Here is a 14,353-nt window from a genome sequence, read left to right on the forward strand (position 1 = left end):
CGTCAGCCGACGCTGACCTAGCCGCTCCGACTCGAACTAGACAGATTTCTGTAGACACGGAGTTCACTACTGTGTTTCTGTATCTTCGTTAATAAAGATAAGTACCGACTTTTATTTAATCAGAGTGTTTGGGTTTTCATCTTTCTGTTCACTGTTCCAGCGGACCGGTCGGCCCGCTATTAAAAGTGTGGCAGTGACTTCGTTAGCCGTTTCCACAGCGAAGGGTTTGTCGCTACGAACGCCGCCACAAAATTTACTACACTTTTTGCTTCGAATGGTAGTTCCTATCATATCTTTCAAAACTGACCATTCCTCGTGGGACACCCTGAAAGCAAGGCCATTTGAAATGACAGTATCGGCTAGGAACTAATAGCAATAACGGCGACATTCCTGCTCTTGGCAGGCACTAGGGACCCTCACACACTGAATATTTACTGCGCATTGCACAATAATACTGACCGTCTGAGAGCGGTATTGACGATTTACGCAAAGTACTAAAGGAGACTGCAGGCTCGCACAATATATCGTACCGTGCAAAGGTGATAATGTGCAGCCCACGACAGTTACTGCCGAGACTTCGTAATGTGGGTTCATGTAAACAACTGATAAAGCGACGCCATATGAATACATAAGGAAGACAGATGTAATGAATCATCTACTCAAGTATGTTCAGGGGAGCAGTTTGATTACATGTTTAATATTTATTCAGTAACTAGCTGAGTATCCAGCGTTGCCCGGGTATATCTTTATTCCAGTCTTCTATTAGCTCGTCTCCTCCTTCCCTCTCCCTCTCTCCCTCTCTCTCTCTCTGTGTTCATCTCAAACAACCCCGCTCTCTGTCCATCTCCTCCTCCCCCCTACCTTTCTCCATCTCCTCCTCCTCCTATCTGAGCTTATCTCCTTCTCCCCCTCACTCTGTCAATCTGTCCCTGCACCCTTTGTCCATGCTCCTTCCCTCCATCCGTCTCCTTTCCTCCTTCTAATTCCATCTCCTCCTCCGCCTCTCTTTGTCAGTCTCCTCCTGCTCTCTCTCTCTGTCCATCTTCTCCTGCCCCATATCTTTCTCCTCCTTCTCCTACCTGAGCCTGTCTTCTGCTTACCCCTTGTTTCTATCCATCTCCTCGTCCTCCCTTCTCTCTCCACGTTATCACACTCTCCCCAATAGGAGGCTGGTGCTTCTTACCCCTACACTATTTCATTACACATTCTAACTAACATGTGTACCAAATTTCGCTGAGACGGTTCCAGGGGATTAGGATGAACCTTTCACGAGTAGCTTAGCTCGCATATGGAGATGTCAAATATACACACATCAAAAAAAGTTTTGCATCACATCAGTTCCGAGGGTTCCGGAACCTGTACAGAAAATTGGAACAGAGATCAACATAAACATCATTTCTGCCATTTTTATTGTTCATTAAAACCACGCACTACATGTTGTACCACCATATGCGACACTCATCGATGAAGAGAACGTGAAGGTAATCCTGAGCGGTCCATTCGGCATGTTGTTGGGCCCATTTGTACCGCGCTGAATGGTGTCGTGGTTACAAAGATTATAACTCCTCCATGTCCGAACTAAATCGCTTTGGTTCACTCCGAGACACCTGGACACTTCCATTGTTGAGAGCCCTTCCTGGCAGAAAGTAACAATGCGGACGCGGTCGAACCGCGGTATTGACCGTCTAGGTATACTTAAACTACAGACAACACGAGCTGTGTACTTCCTTCCTCGTGGGATGACTGTATCTGGTCGGCTGTCGGACCCCCTCCGTCTAACAGGCGCTGCTCATGCTTGGTTGTTTACATCTTTGGGCGGGTTTAGTGACGTTTCGGAGTGAACCAAAGGGATGTTGTTCGGACATGGAGGAGATACAGAGAGACAGGAACTGTCGATGACATGCCTCGCTCAGGCCGCCCAAGGGCTACTACTGCAGTGAATGACCGCTGCCTACGGATTATGGCTCGGAGGAACCCTGACAGCAACGCCACCATGTTGAATAATGGTTTTCGTGCAGCCACAGGACATCGTGTTACGACTCAAACTGTGCGCAACTTCACTCCTCTCGCCCATGGCGAAGTCCACCTTTGCAACCACGACACCATGCAACGCAATGCAGATGGGCCCAAAAACATGCCGAATGGACTGCTCAGAATTGACATCACGTTCTCTTCACCGATGAGTGTCGCAGATGTCTTCACCCAGACAATCGACAGAGACGTATTTGGAGGCAACCTGTTCAGGCTGAACGCCTTAGACACACTGTCCAGCGAGTGCAGCAAGGTGGAGGTTCCCTGCTGTTTTGGGGTGGCATTATGTGGGGCTGACGTTCGCCGCTGGTGGTCATGGAAGGTACCATGACGGCTGTACGATCCTCCGACCCATAGTGCAATCATATCCGCAGAATGTTGGCAAGGCATTCGTCTTCATGGACAACAATTAGCACCCCCATCGTGCACATCTTGTGAATGACTTCCTTCAGGATAACGACATCGCTCGACTAGAGTGGCCACCATGTTCTCCAGCCATGAACCCTATCGAACATGCTTGGGATAGATTAAAAAGGGCTATTTATGGACGTCGTTACCCACCAACCGCTCTGAGGTATCTGTGCCGAATCGCCATTGAGGAGTGAGACAATCTGGACCAACAGTGCCCTGATGAACTTGTGGACAGTATGCCACGACGATTATAGGCACACATTAATGCAAGAGGACGTGCCACTGGGTATTACAGGTACCGGTGTGTACACTAGTCTGGACCATCACCTCTGAGGGTCTCGCTGTATGGTGGTACAATATGCAATGTGCGGTTTTCATGAGCAATGAAAAGGGCGGAAATGATGTTTATGTTGATCTCTGTTCCAATTTTTTGCATGGGTTTCGGAATCCTCGGAACCGAGGTGTTGCAAATCTTTTTTTGATGTGTGTAATAATAATTGTAATAGCAACAGTAGAAAATAAAGACACAAAACTGAGATTTGACGCCGGCTGGAATGGCCGAGCGGTTTTGGGCGCTTCAGTCTGGAACCGCGCGACCGCTACGGCCATTAAAACTGCTACACCAAGAAGAAATGCATATGATAAATGCGTATTCATTGGGCAAATATATTATACTAGAACTGACATGTGATTACATTTTCACGCAATTTGGGTGCATAGATCCTGAGAAATCAGTACCCAGAACAACCACCTCTAGCCGCAATAACGGCCTTGATACGCCTGGGCATTGAGTCAAAACACAGCTTGGATGACGTGTACAGGTACAACTGCCAATGCAGCTTCAACACGATGCCACAATTCATCAAGAATAGTGACTGGCATATTGTGACGAGCCAGTTGCTCGGCCACCACTGACCAGACGTTTTCAATTGGTGAGAGATCTAGAGAATGTGCTGGCCAGGGCAGCAATCGAACATTTTCTGTATCCAGAAAGGCCCGTACAGGACCTGCAACATGCGGCCGTGCATTATCCTGCTGAAATGTAGGGTTTCGTAGGGATCGAATGAAGGGTAGAGCCACGGGTTGTAACACATCTGAAATGTAACGTCCACTGTTCAAAGCGCCGTCAATGCGAACAAGAGGTGACCGAGACGTGTAACCAATGGCACCCCATACCATCACGCCGGGTGATACTCCAGTATGGCGATGACGAATACACGCTTCCAACGTGCGTTCACCGCAATGTCGCCAAACACGGATGCGACCATCATGACGCTGTAAACAGAACCTGGATCCATCCGAAAAAATGACGTTTTGCCATTCGTGCACCCAGGTTCGTCGTTGAGTACACCATCGCAGGCGCTCCTATCTGTGATGCAGCGTCAAGGGTAACCGCAGCCATGGTCTCCGAGCTGATAGTCCATGCTGCTGCAAACGTCGTCGAACTGTTCGTGCAGATTGTTGTCTTGCAAACTTCCCCATCTGTTGACTCAGGTTTCGAGACGTGGCTGCACGATCTGTTACAGCTATGCGGATAAGATGCCTGTCATCTCGACTGCTAGTGGTACGAGGTCATTGGCATCCAGCACGGTGTTCCGTATTACCCTCTTGAACCCACTGATTCCATATTCTGCTAACAGTCATTGGATCTCGACCAACGCGAGCAGCACTGTCGCGATAAACCGCAATCGCGATAGGCTACAATCCGACCTTTATGAAAGTCGGAAACGTGATGGTCGGCATTTCTCCTCCTTGAACGAGGCATCACAACAACGTTTCACCAGGCAACGCCGGTCAACTGCTCTTTGTGTATGGGAAATCGGTTGGAAACTTACCTCATGTCAGTACGTTGTAGGTGTCGCCACCGGCGCCAGCCTTGTGTGAATGCTCTGAAAAGCTAATCATTTGCAAATTACAGCATCTTCTTCCTGTCGGTTAAACTTCGCGTCTGTAGTCATCTTCGTGGTGTAGCAATTTTAATGGCCATTAGTGTATTAGTATGAATATGTTTGCACACACTGTTAAAATCGGCCCTCGAAGAAAGAAATGATCCGGGAAGCGCTATTCATTCCGAGGCCCGGTTTTTCTGTTGGATATAGATGCGTGCACGCTTCTGAGAAAAGGGGTCCTCAAGGCCACGACGGAGTGTGCGCATCGACGCGCTGCATGTTGGCTGGCTTTCGCAGGCGGCAAGCGGCCGTCTGCCGACAAAGAGCTGCCGAACACAGTTCCCGGTAGAGTGGCCACGGGCGGTCAGGCAGTCCTCCTGCCGTCATAAATTTCGCCGTCCTTTCTGTCACGTAACAAGAAAACAACTTTTTCGTCCTTTGTCGGGATTAGTTCGGCTAGTTCGAGAATACTGCCACATGCTGATTATACGGCGGCAAATATTTGTATTTAAATCTTCGTATTGACTAACTGAGGACAAGCCACTGCTTCAGTCCCTCTTCTTTCTTCGTTGATTCCTGCTTTTTCAGTTCTTTATCATCTTGTCTCCATATTGTGTTTCCCTTTCTTTCGTCCTTGTTGTTCCTGCTTTCATATTTTTCTGCCTTAATCAACTTAGAACTTTATTCTTAAAACATTTCTTTCTGTTACTTCCCATTCTTCAATATTGTTGGTTTCTGCTTCTTTTCTTATTTCCATAATCAATGCTATTCTTAACTGCTTTTTCCATAATTATATTTGCCTCGTTAGCCTGTTCTCTTTCATTTAGTACAGGTTTCCAAAGAACAGTTACCCTCGCTCTGTTACTAGTTCCGATACTTTTCTGCGTATTTCGCTGGATCCCCTCATTACTTCACATTTTCCAGTTATTTGTTGCTTGCATGACACCCATTTTTATAATAACCTGCCTTTGAAGTACTTTCTATTTCGTGCAGGAAGTATGAAATAGTTGCTTCAGATGTAACACAAACATTCTAGTTTTCACCTGATACGCAGACTTTTACACCACCTTATCATTCCGCTTTGTGCTGAGGCAACAGAGTGATCTGTAGAGTAACGAGGGTTGCCGGGTCTCCGTAAATGCAGTTTGCCAATCTCGTTGGGACAAAACCATTTCTTCTGGACCATACCACTAAGTCCCAGAAGTCTCTGCCAGCTAGGATGCACTGGAAATAGAACACTGTGAGTACTTTATGAATGACGGTATGTAATTTTTTTTTCTTGCAAACTTGGCGGGTTGGGAACCAGTAGCACAATGAAAATATCGGCAGACGGTATTCGTATATTCTGGCAGACGAAACTTTTGCCCACTTGTGTTAGTGACATCAAATCATTTTGGACGCTAATATTTAAAATGGCATAAATACACTCCTGGAAATGGAAAAAAGAACACATTGACACCGGTGTGTCAGACCCACCATACTTGCTCCGGACACTGCGAGAGGGCTGTACAAGCAATGATCACACGCACGGCACAGCGGACACACCAGGAACCGCGGTGTTGGCCGTCGAATGGCGCTAGCTGCGCAGCATTTGTGCACCGCCGCCGTCAGTGTCAGCCAGTTTGCCGTGGCATACGGAGCTCCATCGCAGTCTTTAACACTGGTAGCATGCCGCGACAGCGTGGACGTGAACCGTATGTGCAGTTGACGGACTTTGAGCGAGGGCGTATAGTGGGCATGCGGGAGGCCGGGTGGACGTACCGCCGAATTGCTCAACACGTGGGGCGTGAGGTCTCCACAGTACATCGATGTTGTCGCCAGTGGTCGGCGGAAGGTGCACGTGCCCGTCGACCTGGGACCGGACCGCAGCGACGCACGGATGCACGCCAAGACCGTAGGATCCTACGCAGTGCCGTAGGGGACCGCACCGCCACTTCCCAGCAAATTAGGGACACTGTTGCTCCTGGGGTATCGGCGAGGACCATTCGCAACCGTCTCCATGAAGCTGGGCTACGGTCCCGCACACCGTTAGGCCGTCTTCCGCTCATGCCCCAACATCGTGCAGCCCGCCTCCAGTGGTGTCGCGACAGGCGTGAATGGAGGGACGAATGGAGACGTGTCGTCTTCAGCGATGAGAGTCGCTTCTGCCTTGGTGCCAATGATGGTCGTATGCGTGTTTGGCGCCGTGCAGGTGAGCGCCACAATCAGGACTGCATACGACCGAGGCACACATGGCCAACACCTGGCATCATGGTGTGGGGAGCGATCTCCTACACTGGCCGTACACCACTGGTGATCGTCGAGGGGACACTGAATAGTGCACGGTACATCCAAACCGTCATCGAACCCATCGTTCTACCATTCCTAGACCGGCAAGGTAACTTGCTGTTCCAACAGGACAATGCACGTCCGCATGTATCCCGTGCCACCCAACGTGCTCTAGAAGGTGTAAGTCAACTACCCTGGCCAGCAAGATCTCCGGATCTGTCCCCCATTGAGCATGTTTGGGACTGGATGAAGCGTCGTCTCACGCGGTCTGCACATCCAGCACGAACGCTGGTCCAACTGAGGCGCCAGGTGGAAATGGCATGGCAAGCCGTTCCACAGGACTACATCCAGCATCTCTACGATCGTCTCCATGGGAGAATAGCAGCCTGCATTGCTGCGAAAGGTGGATATACACTGTACTAGTGCCGACATTGTGCATGCTCTGTTGCCTGTGCCTATGTGCCTTTGGTTCTGTCAGTGTGATCATGTGATGTATCTGACCCCAGGAATGTGTCAATAAAGTTTCCCCTTCCTGGGACAATGAATTCACGGTGTTCTTATTTCAATTTCCAGGAGTGTATTTCTTTTTAATTGGGGTCATCACTCTTCTGACCGGTTTGATGCAGCCCGCCAGCCTCTTCGGATCCATTCCAGTTTCTGTCCCCCTCTAGGGTTTTTTTTGCTCTACTGTTCCCTCAAGTACCATGGAAGTTGTCATCTTGGAAAAAAGGTTTTTTTTTTTGTCAGTAATCCGCATTGTACCTGCACGATATTTTGATCGCGTAACTCGAAATCTTCATAAGGTGCTCTCTCAGGCAAGCACTCCGCGGATTACCGGCAGAAAACCCGATTTTCCAAGCTGACAACGCCTCACTGGGAAAACCTGAAGACTTACACCATGGACGTTATTCCCTGCTGTCTTAACATCTCCTGTCATCTTGCCAATATTTTTGTCAGTGTTTTCTATATGTTTCTTCCTTCAATGATTCTTCGGAGAACTTCTTCACTTCTTATCAGTCCACATAATTTTCAGTAGCCTTCTATAGCATCACATCTCAAATGTTTCGGTTCTCTTCTTTTTCGGTTGTCCCACAGTCCCTGACCCACTACCATACAATGTTGTGCTACAAAGGTACATTCTAAGAAATTTCTCCCCTTGATTAAGGCCAATGTTTGATACTAGCAGACTTCTCTTGGCCTGCAATTTGGTCCTTGCATTTGCTTCAAACAACGAAGACCTTTTTCGCTGTCCTCTTGGCGTCTTCCTATACACATTTTCAAAGACGATACCAACCGCTTTTGCAACGCAACCGCAGTCCCACATGTCGACAATGTTGCCGCTAGCTGCCCTAGATAAATAAGGCATGCTTTCAATAGGTGCTCTTTCTGTAATTAATTTCCTTATATTTATGTGGCTGTTGACTCAACTTGTAAGTAATACTTGAGGGCATCTCTCGCTGCAATGTCGGAAGTAATGAGAGCTCGGAAGTCACGTTAATAAACTCGAACCGTAGCGATTCCAGCTAGTCGTCGGCAAAAGATACTTTTAATTGTGACAGCATTACCCAGATAGCCCGACGATACAAAGCGGCGAAACACATCAAAGAGAGCTGCAGAGACACGTGCAGTTTCCTGAATGGTCGTGTGCCAGTTGTGACGTCACAGTGATTATGTTATATCAGAGAAAGCGGCTGACCACCATACGTATATGAAGGCCGCCGTCAGCTGTTACTTTGACGGTGGCGCCGTGGACGAAGCGATGCCGTTGCAAGTAACTGTCAAGTCATTAACACTGGAATGCCCTGAGTTCAACAAGCCGCCTCGCAGGAGAGGCACTACTAGATACCTTTAATGTGAACGAGATAATCAGAGGCCACAAGAAATGGAAGACTCGGAAAAATTTTTACGCGAACAAAAGAGCGTAGTACTAATTTAGAAAAGTTAATCAGACATAAAGAACAGCCACGATGGCGTAGCCGATTCCATTTGTCCGGATCAGCCACTTTCGAACTGTCATTGGCACCGGATATCTACAGACGTTGGAGCGTTAGATGGGCGCCTCTGTATGTTCGTTGAAAAGGGGACGTCAGGAGAGGTGTCAGCTGTTGGTTGCCTACTTCCTGTCCCTTAAATGATCACTTGTGCAAAAAAATAAATAAGATGTGCATCTAAAATAGCGCTCATAGAGACATACAGTAGTACAGCAGTTACAGTGTAATGAGCGCGTATGGAGGGTGGTCGCGAACCCCACCGACAAAATTATGGAGATTGTTCAGAGATATTTTCTACTTTGGTATAAGAGATCCACGATCTCCAGTGGCTAGCTGTAGGATAACAGCATTGCCTTTGGACGGCGGTAGATTACTCCCGGTGGACCTGTTCCATGACCAGCCCTGTCACATGATCCGACGAATTTCTCCTTCCTGGGACATGTGAAGAGCCAAGTTTACGAGAATCTTATAGCTTGGATTGCTGCATCCACAGAAGTAGCACGTCTAGGTTTCGGGATTCTTGAGCTTGTAAGATAGTCGATGGTGTGTCGCTGTACACTCAGCCGTGACGACGGTTGTCGACATTTTCAAGAATACCTGTAAGGGAACAGTTCGGAATTTATTACGTACTGTACTTTACACTGACAGAACAGACTGGACGCACTATGATAAAAACATGTATTTTCTTCTGAGGGATGTTGTATTCAGGCCGATTCACACTGGACGTCAACGGAACATCTACGTCTACGTGACTACTTTGCAATTCACACTTAAGTGCCTGGCAGAAGGTCCTTCGAACCATCTTCGGAATATATCTCTACCGTTCCAATCTCTAACGGCGTGTGGGAAAAACGAACACTTAAATCGTTCCGTGCGAGCTCTGATTTCTCTTATTTTATTACGATGACCATTTCCCTGGTAGGTGAGTGACAAAAAATAGTTTCGCATTCGGAGGAGAAGGTTGCTGATTGATATTTCGTGAAAAGATCTCGTCCTAACGAAAAACGCCTTTTGTTTTAATGATTGGCACCCAACTCGCTTATCATATCCACGACATTCTCTCCCCTATATCGCAATAATACAAAACGAGCCGCCTTTCTTTGAACTTCCTCGATGTCCTTTCTCAATCTCATCCGGTAATGATCCCGTACCGTACAGCAGTACTCTATCACAGGGCCGACAAGCATAGTGCAGGCAGTCTCTTTAGAAGACCTGTTGTAACGGAAGGGAAGCGACCTCACCCTCAAATAGAGGTGTGTTCACGTTGGAGGGAACGTCAACACAACTTCATTACGGTTACTCCAATATCACATGGTGAAACTGAGGCTGTAGAACATTCGTGACAAGCGGTCTAAGGCGCTGCAGTCATGGACTGTGCGGCTGGTCCCGGCAGAGGTTTGAGTCCTCCCTCGGGCATGGGTGTGTGTGTTTGTCCTTAGGATAATTTAGGTTAATTAGTGTGTAAGCTTAGGGACTGACGACCTTAGCAGTTAAGTCCCATAAGATTTCACACAATCTTAATCTTAATTTAACATTCGTGACAAAACAGTCGGCTATAATGACATAGTTAACGTTATAATTTCAAAATTAACGATCTAGTAATGATAAAGTTTGTTACTGACGACAGTAAATTTCAAAATGGATAGACAAAGTTATATGGTAAGCTACTGAGAAGTGAGGCAATACGAGAACTTTCGTTCAAGCTCTTCAAAAACACTCACAGTAATTTGCTAGAGAAGCAGTACGTAGGAAGTTTTTATGTTATTCAATGTGATATTTTTTCAAAGTACGAAATAAGTTTCTCCTTCGACTAAGCTGACATTTTCACTGTCAAGGAAAGGTTATTTAATGAAAATTGTTTCGACATGTTCTTATTTATGCATAGGGTTAGTATTTTCTCCATCCAGGCATCGAGAAAACTAAACCAATTTTTGGGTTTCAGACATGCGCCCTTTTTTTGTGGGAGAATACTCTTAGAAAATATATTCAAATCGTTCTGGAACATTTGCAATGTGTAACGAAAACAAAACAAACAACAAATTAAAGGCTAAGAATACACAAAAGCAATAAATTCCCATTAATATAACAAGAGAGACAGTGGCGACAATAGATTAACTTCTGACCGTCAACCCGCCAAGTCAAAGTCAAAACTTCTTCCCCGAGAACCCTTGACACAGATGCCCCGTGCCGTGGCGACCTGTGTGAATGCCGCCATTTTAAATGCGTTATGCACTGTTTTGACGTTCTGTTACGTTCTGTCAAGTATGACTCGACCTTTAGTATTTGTTTTTGTTGTTCGTTTCGGTGTCTGCCTATTAATTTGGGGAACAAACCGAATAAATCATAACTACATTATTTGTAATAAGATGGAGACCACGGGTCCTTTATTCCAAAATATTCAGAAAATATCCCTGAAAAACCTAAGAGATTTTACGTAGGAGCTCGGTTCGACCAACACATCAGGATTGCATGTTTGTGTCACGTTTGACGTTCATAGTAGTTGCCGATTGTACGAAGTGAGGAACTTAACGACAGAGGTAGTAGATAGTGAGAGTTGCGCGTTCCTGTTTACAGGGATGGAAATTCGGCAGGAATAGTGTGCTGTGGCTATGTGGTCATGTTAACTACTCGGTAGCTCAGCCAAGAAATTGTAACATGACTGGTAAATATCACTTCTCGATCCTGTATGAGTTCAGTAACATTTTATTTTTTAAAAACATCAGACGGTACTAACTGCTGTGTGGTTGTTGAAATTCTCACGCGGAGTTGCGGAGTCTACATCTACATGGATACTCTGCAAATCACACTTAAGTACCTGGAAGAGAGTTCATCGAACCACCTTCATAACAATTCTCTAAATTCCAATCTCGAACAGTGACAGGAAAACATGGAGACCTATATCTTTCCGTGCGAGCTCTGATTTCCCTTATTAAAAAAAAAATGGCTCTGAGCACTATGGGACTTATCATCTTAGGTCATCAGTCCCCTAGAACTTAGAACTACTTAAACCTAACTAACCTAAGGACATCACACACATCCATGCCCGAGGCAGGATTCGAACCTGCGACCGTAGCAGCCCCGCGGTTCCGGACTGCAGCGCTAGAACCGCACGGCCACCGCGGCCGGCTTTCCCTTATTATATCACGATGATCGTTTCTGCTATGTAAATCGGCATCAACAAAATACACTCCTGGAAATGGAAAAAAGAACACATTGACACCGGTGTGTCAGACCCACCATACTTGCTCCGGACTCTGCGAGAGGGCTGTACAAGCAATGATCACACGCACGGCATAGCGGACACACCAGGAGCCGCGGTGTTGGCCGTCGAATGGCGCTAGCTCCGCAGCATTTGTGCACCGCCGCCGTCAGTGTCAGCCAGTTTGCCGTGGCATACGGAGCTCCATCGCAGTCTTTAACACTGGTAGCATGCGGCGACAGCGTGGACGTGAACCGTATGTGCAGTTGACGGACTTTGAGCGAGGGCGTATAGTGGGCATGCGGGAGGCCGGGTGGACGTACCGCCGAATTGCTCAACACGTGGGGCGTGAGGTCTCCACAGTACATCGATGTTGTCGCCAGTGGTCGGCGGAAGGTGCACGTGCCCGTCGACCTGGGACCGGACCGCAGCGACGCACGGATGCACGCCAAGACCGTAGGATCCTACGCAGTGCCGTAGGGGACCGCACCGCCACTTCCCAGCAAATTAGGGACACTGTTGCTCCTGGGGTATCGGCGAGGACCATTCGCAACCGTCTCCATGAAGCTGGGCTACGGTCCCGCACACCGTTAGGCCGTCTTCCGCTCACGCCCCAACATCGTGCAGCCCGCCTCCAGTGGTGTCGCGACAGGCGTGAATGGAGGGACGAATGGAGACGTGTCGTCTTCAGCGATGAGAGTCGCTTCTGCATTGGTGCCAATGATGGTCGTATGCGTGTTTGGCGCCGTGCAGGTGAGCGCCACAATCAGAAAAATGGCGCGAAATTTGAATTTTGACGGGAAAATTGACAATTGGGCTATGTTCACTAACCTAACTTAAACCCCACTGCTGTCCCCACCCTCCAAAAAAAATTGATGCCAAATTCAAATTCCAACATGATAATGCTTGCAGAACGGAACTTGTCTTTACTGTTATTTATTATTATTCATTATCATATATTATTATTCATTATTATTTATTATTATTATCATTGGTCTACCGCCACTAGAAAATTGCGCCAAGTTCAAATTCCAACACAATAATGTCTTGAAAACTGTACTTCTATTTATTATTATTATCATTTATTATTATTTATTCAAGGTGTCCGATTTTCTCTGCGAGAAAGCCATTTTCCTTACACCCATAACAAAAATCTATCACAAGTTCAAGTCCCAACACCATAATCGATCACACGTACGAACTTTCTCCGTCACATATCTTTTTTCACTGCTAACCTATCAAAATCGTGTCACATAATAAAGTGCACTTATAGTAACCTAAGCCATATTCTTTGATTTTGCAGGGGGAAAAAGGACTGAAGTTTTTATTTCAAGCAGTACGGTCATCACTTGTTCTCCAACTCAAGCAGTATACCTCTTCGAGATCGCAGCAACACCCAGTGCAGTCGCCACGAGGCCCCCACTCCAACTGCATTAATTCGTTTGGTCGCCAGTAGAGGAGGCTCTCCCAGGCGCCACCGCTCACCGGTAGCCCGCGCACGGCTGCCCCTGACCGGCTGGGGTCGACTTGTTCGTGTGTCGGCCGGCGCCGCGCACTCCCCTACTCCAGCGCCCTTTCGAGTCACAGCTCCCCGGCCCGCGCTAGCCGCTGGACCCTGTAAACATGTTTTCGCCGGACACTTTGGAACCCGCCGATGCTGACGTCACACAACCACCCGTCCATTCGCGATCCACCACGTGGTCGACATAGAACGCACTGCCACATTTTTGGCGCCAAATTTGTTTTGCTGGGCAGGTTGGAGCCTGTCCATGCCTACCTCACGACGGTCGGTCGGCCGCTCAGATAGGGTGACCATATTTTCTTCAGACAAAAGTGGGACTTCCATACATTTTCTTGGCCAAAAAGTGAGACAATTTTTATTTCTCGTTAAATATCACTTTTAATGCTAACATTTCTTCTTCCTCTGCAAATATAGCCTTCACTGATATTTGTGTATGTGTGTGTGTGTACAAAACCAAACAAAGAATGGAAACAGAATGAGATTTTTACTCTGCAGCGGAGTGTGCGCTGAGATGAAACTTCCTGGCACATTAAAACTGTGTGCCCGACCGAGACTCGAACTCGGGACCTTTGCAGTGCACACTCCGCTGCAGAGTGAAAATCTCATTCTGCAAACATTCCCCAGGCTGCGGCTAAGCCGTGTCTCTGCAGTATCCTTTCTTTCAGGAGTGCTAGTCCTGCAAGTTTCCCAGGAGAGCTTCTGTAAAGTTTGGAAGGTAGGAGACGAGATACTGACAGAAGTAAAGCTGTGAGGACCGGGCGTGTGTCGTGCTTCGGTAGATCAGATGGTAGAGCACTTGCCCGCGAAAGGCAAAGGTCCCGAGTTCGAGTCTCGGTCGAGCACACAGTTTTATTCTGCCAGGAAGTTTCAAAGACTGGAAAGAAGTACATTTCAAGTTTTCAGAAATTTACTTATTAAGAAATGTCGAAACAAGGCCCCAGGAGTAGACAACATTCCATTAGAACTACTGACAGCCTTGGGAGAGCCAGTCCTGACAAAACTCTACGATCTGGTGAGCAAGATGTATGAGACAGGTGAAATT

The sequence above is a fragment of the Schistocerca cancellata genome, chromosome 1 (genome assembly GCF_023864275.1).
Source record: "Schistocerca cancellata isolate TAMUIC-IGC-003103 chromosome 1, iqSchCanc2.1, whole genome shotgun sequence".
Classification (NCBI taxonomy): Eukaryota; Metazoa; Arthropoda; class Insecta; order Orthoptera; family Acrididae; genus Schistocerca; species Schistocerca cancellata.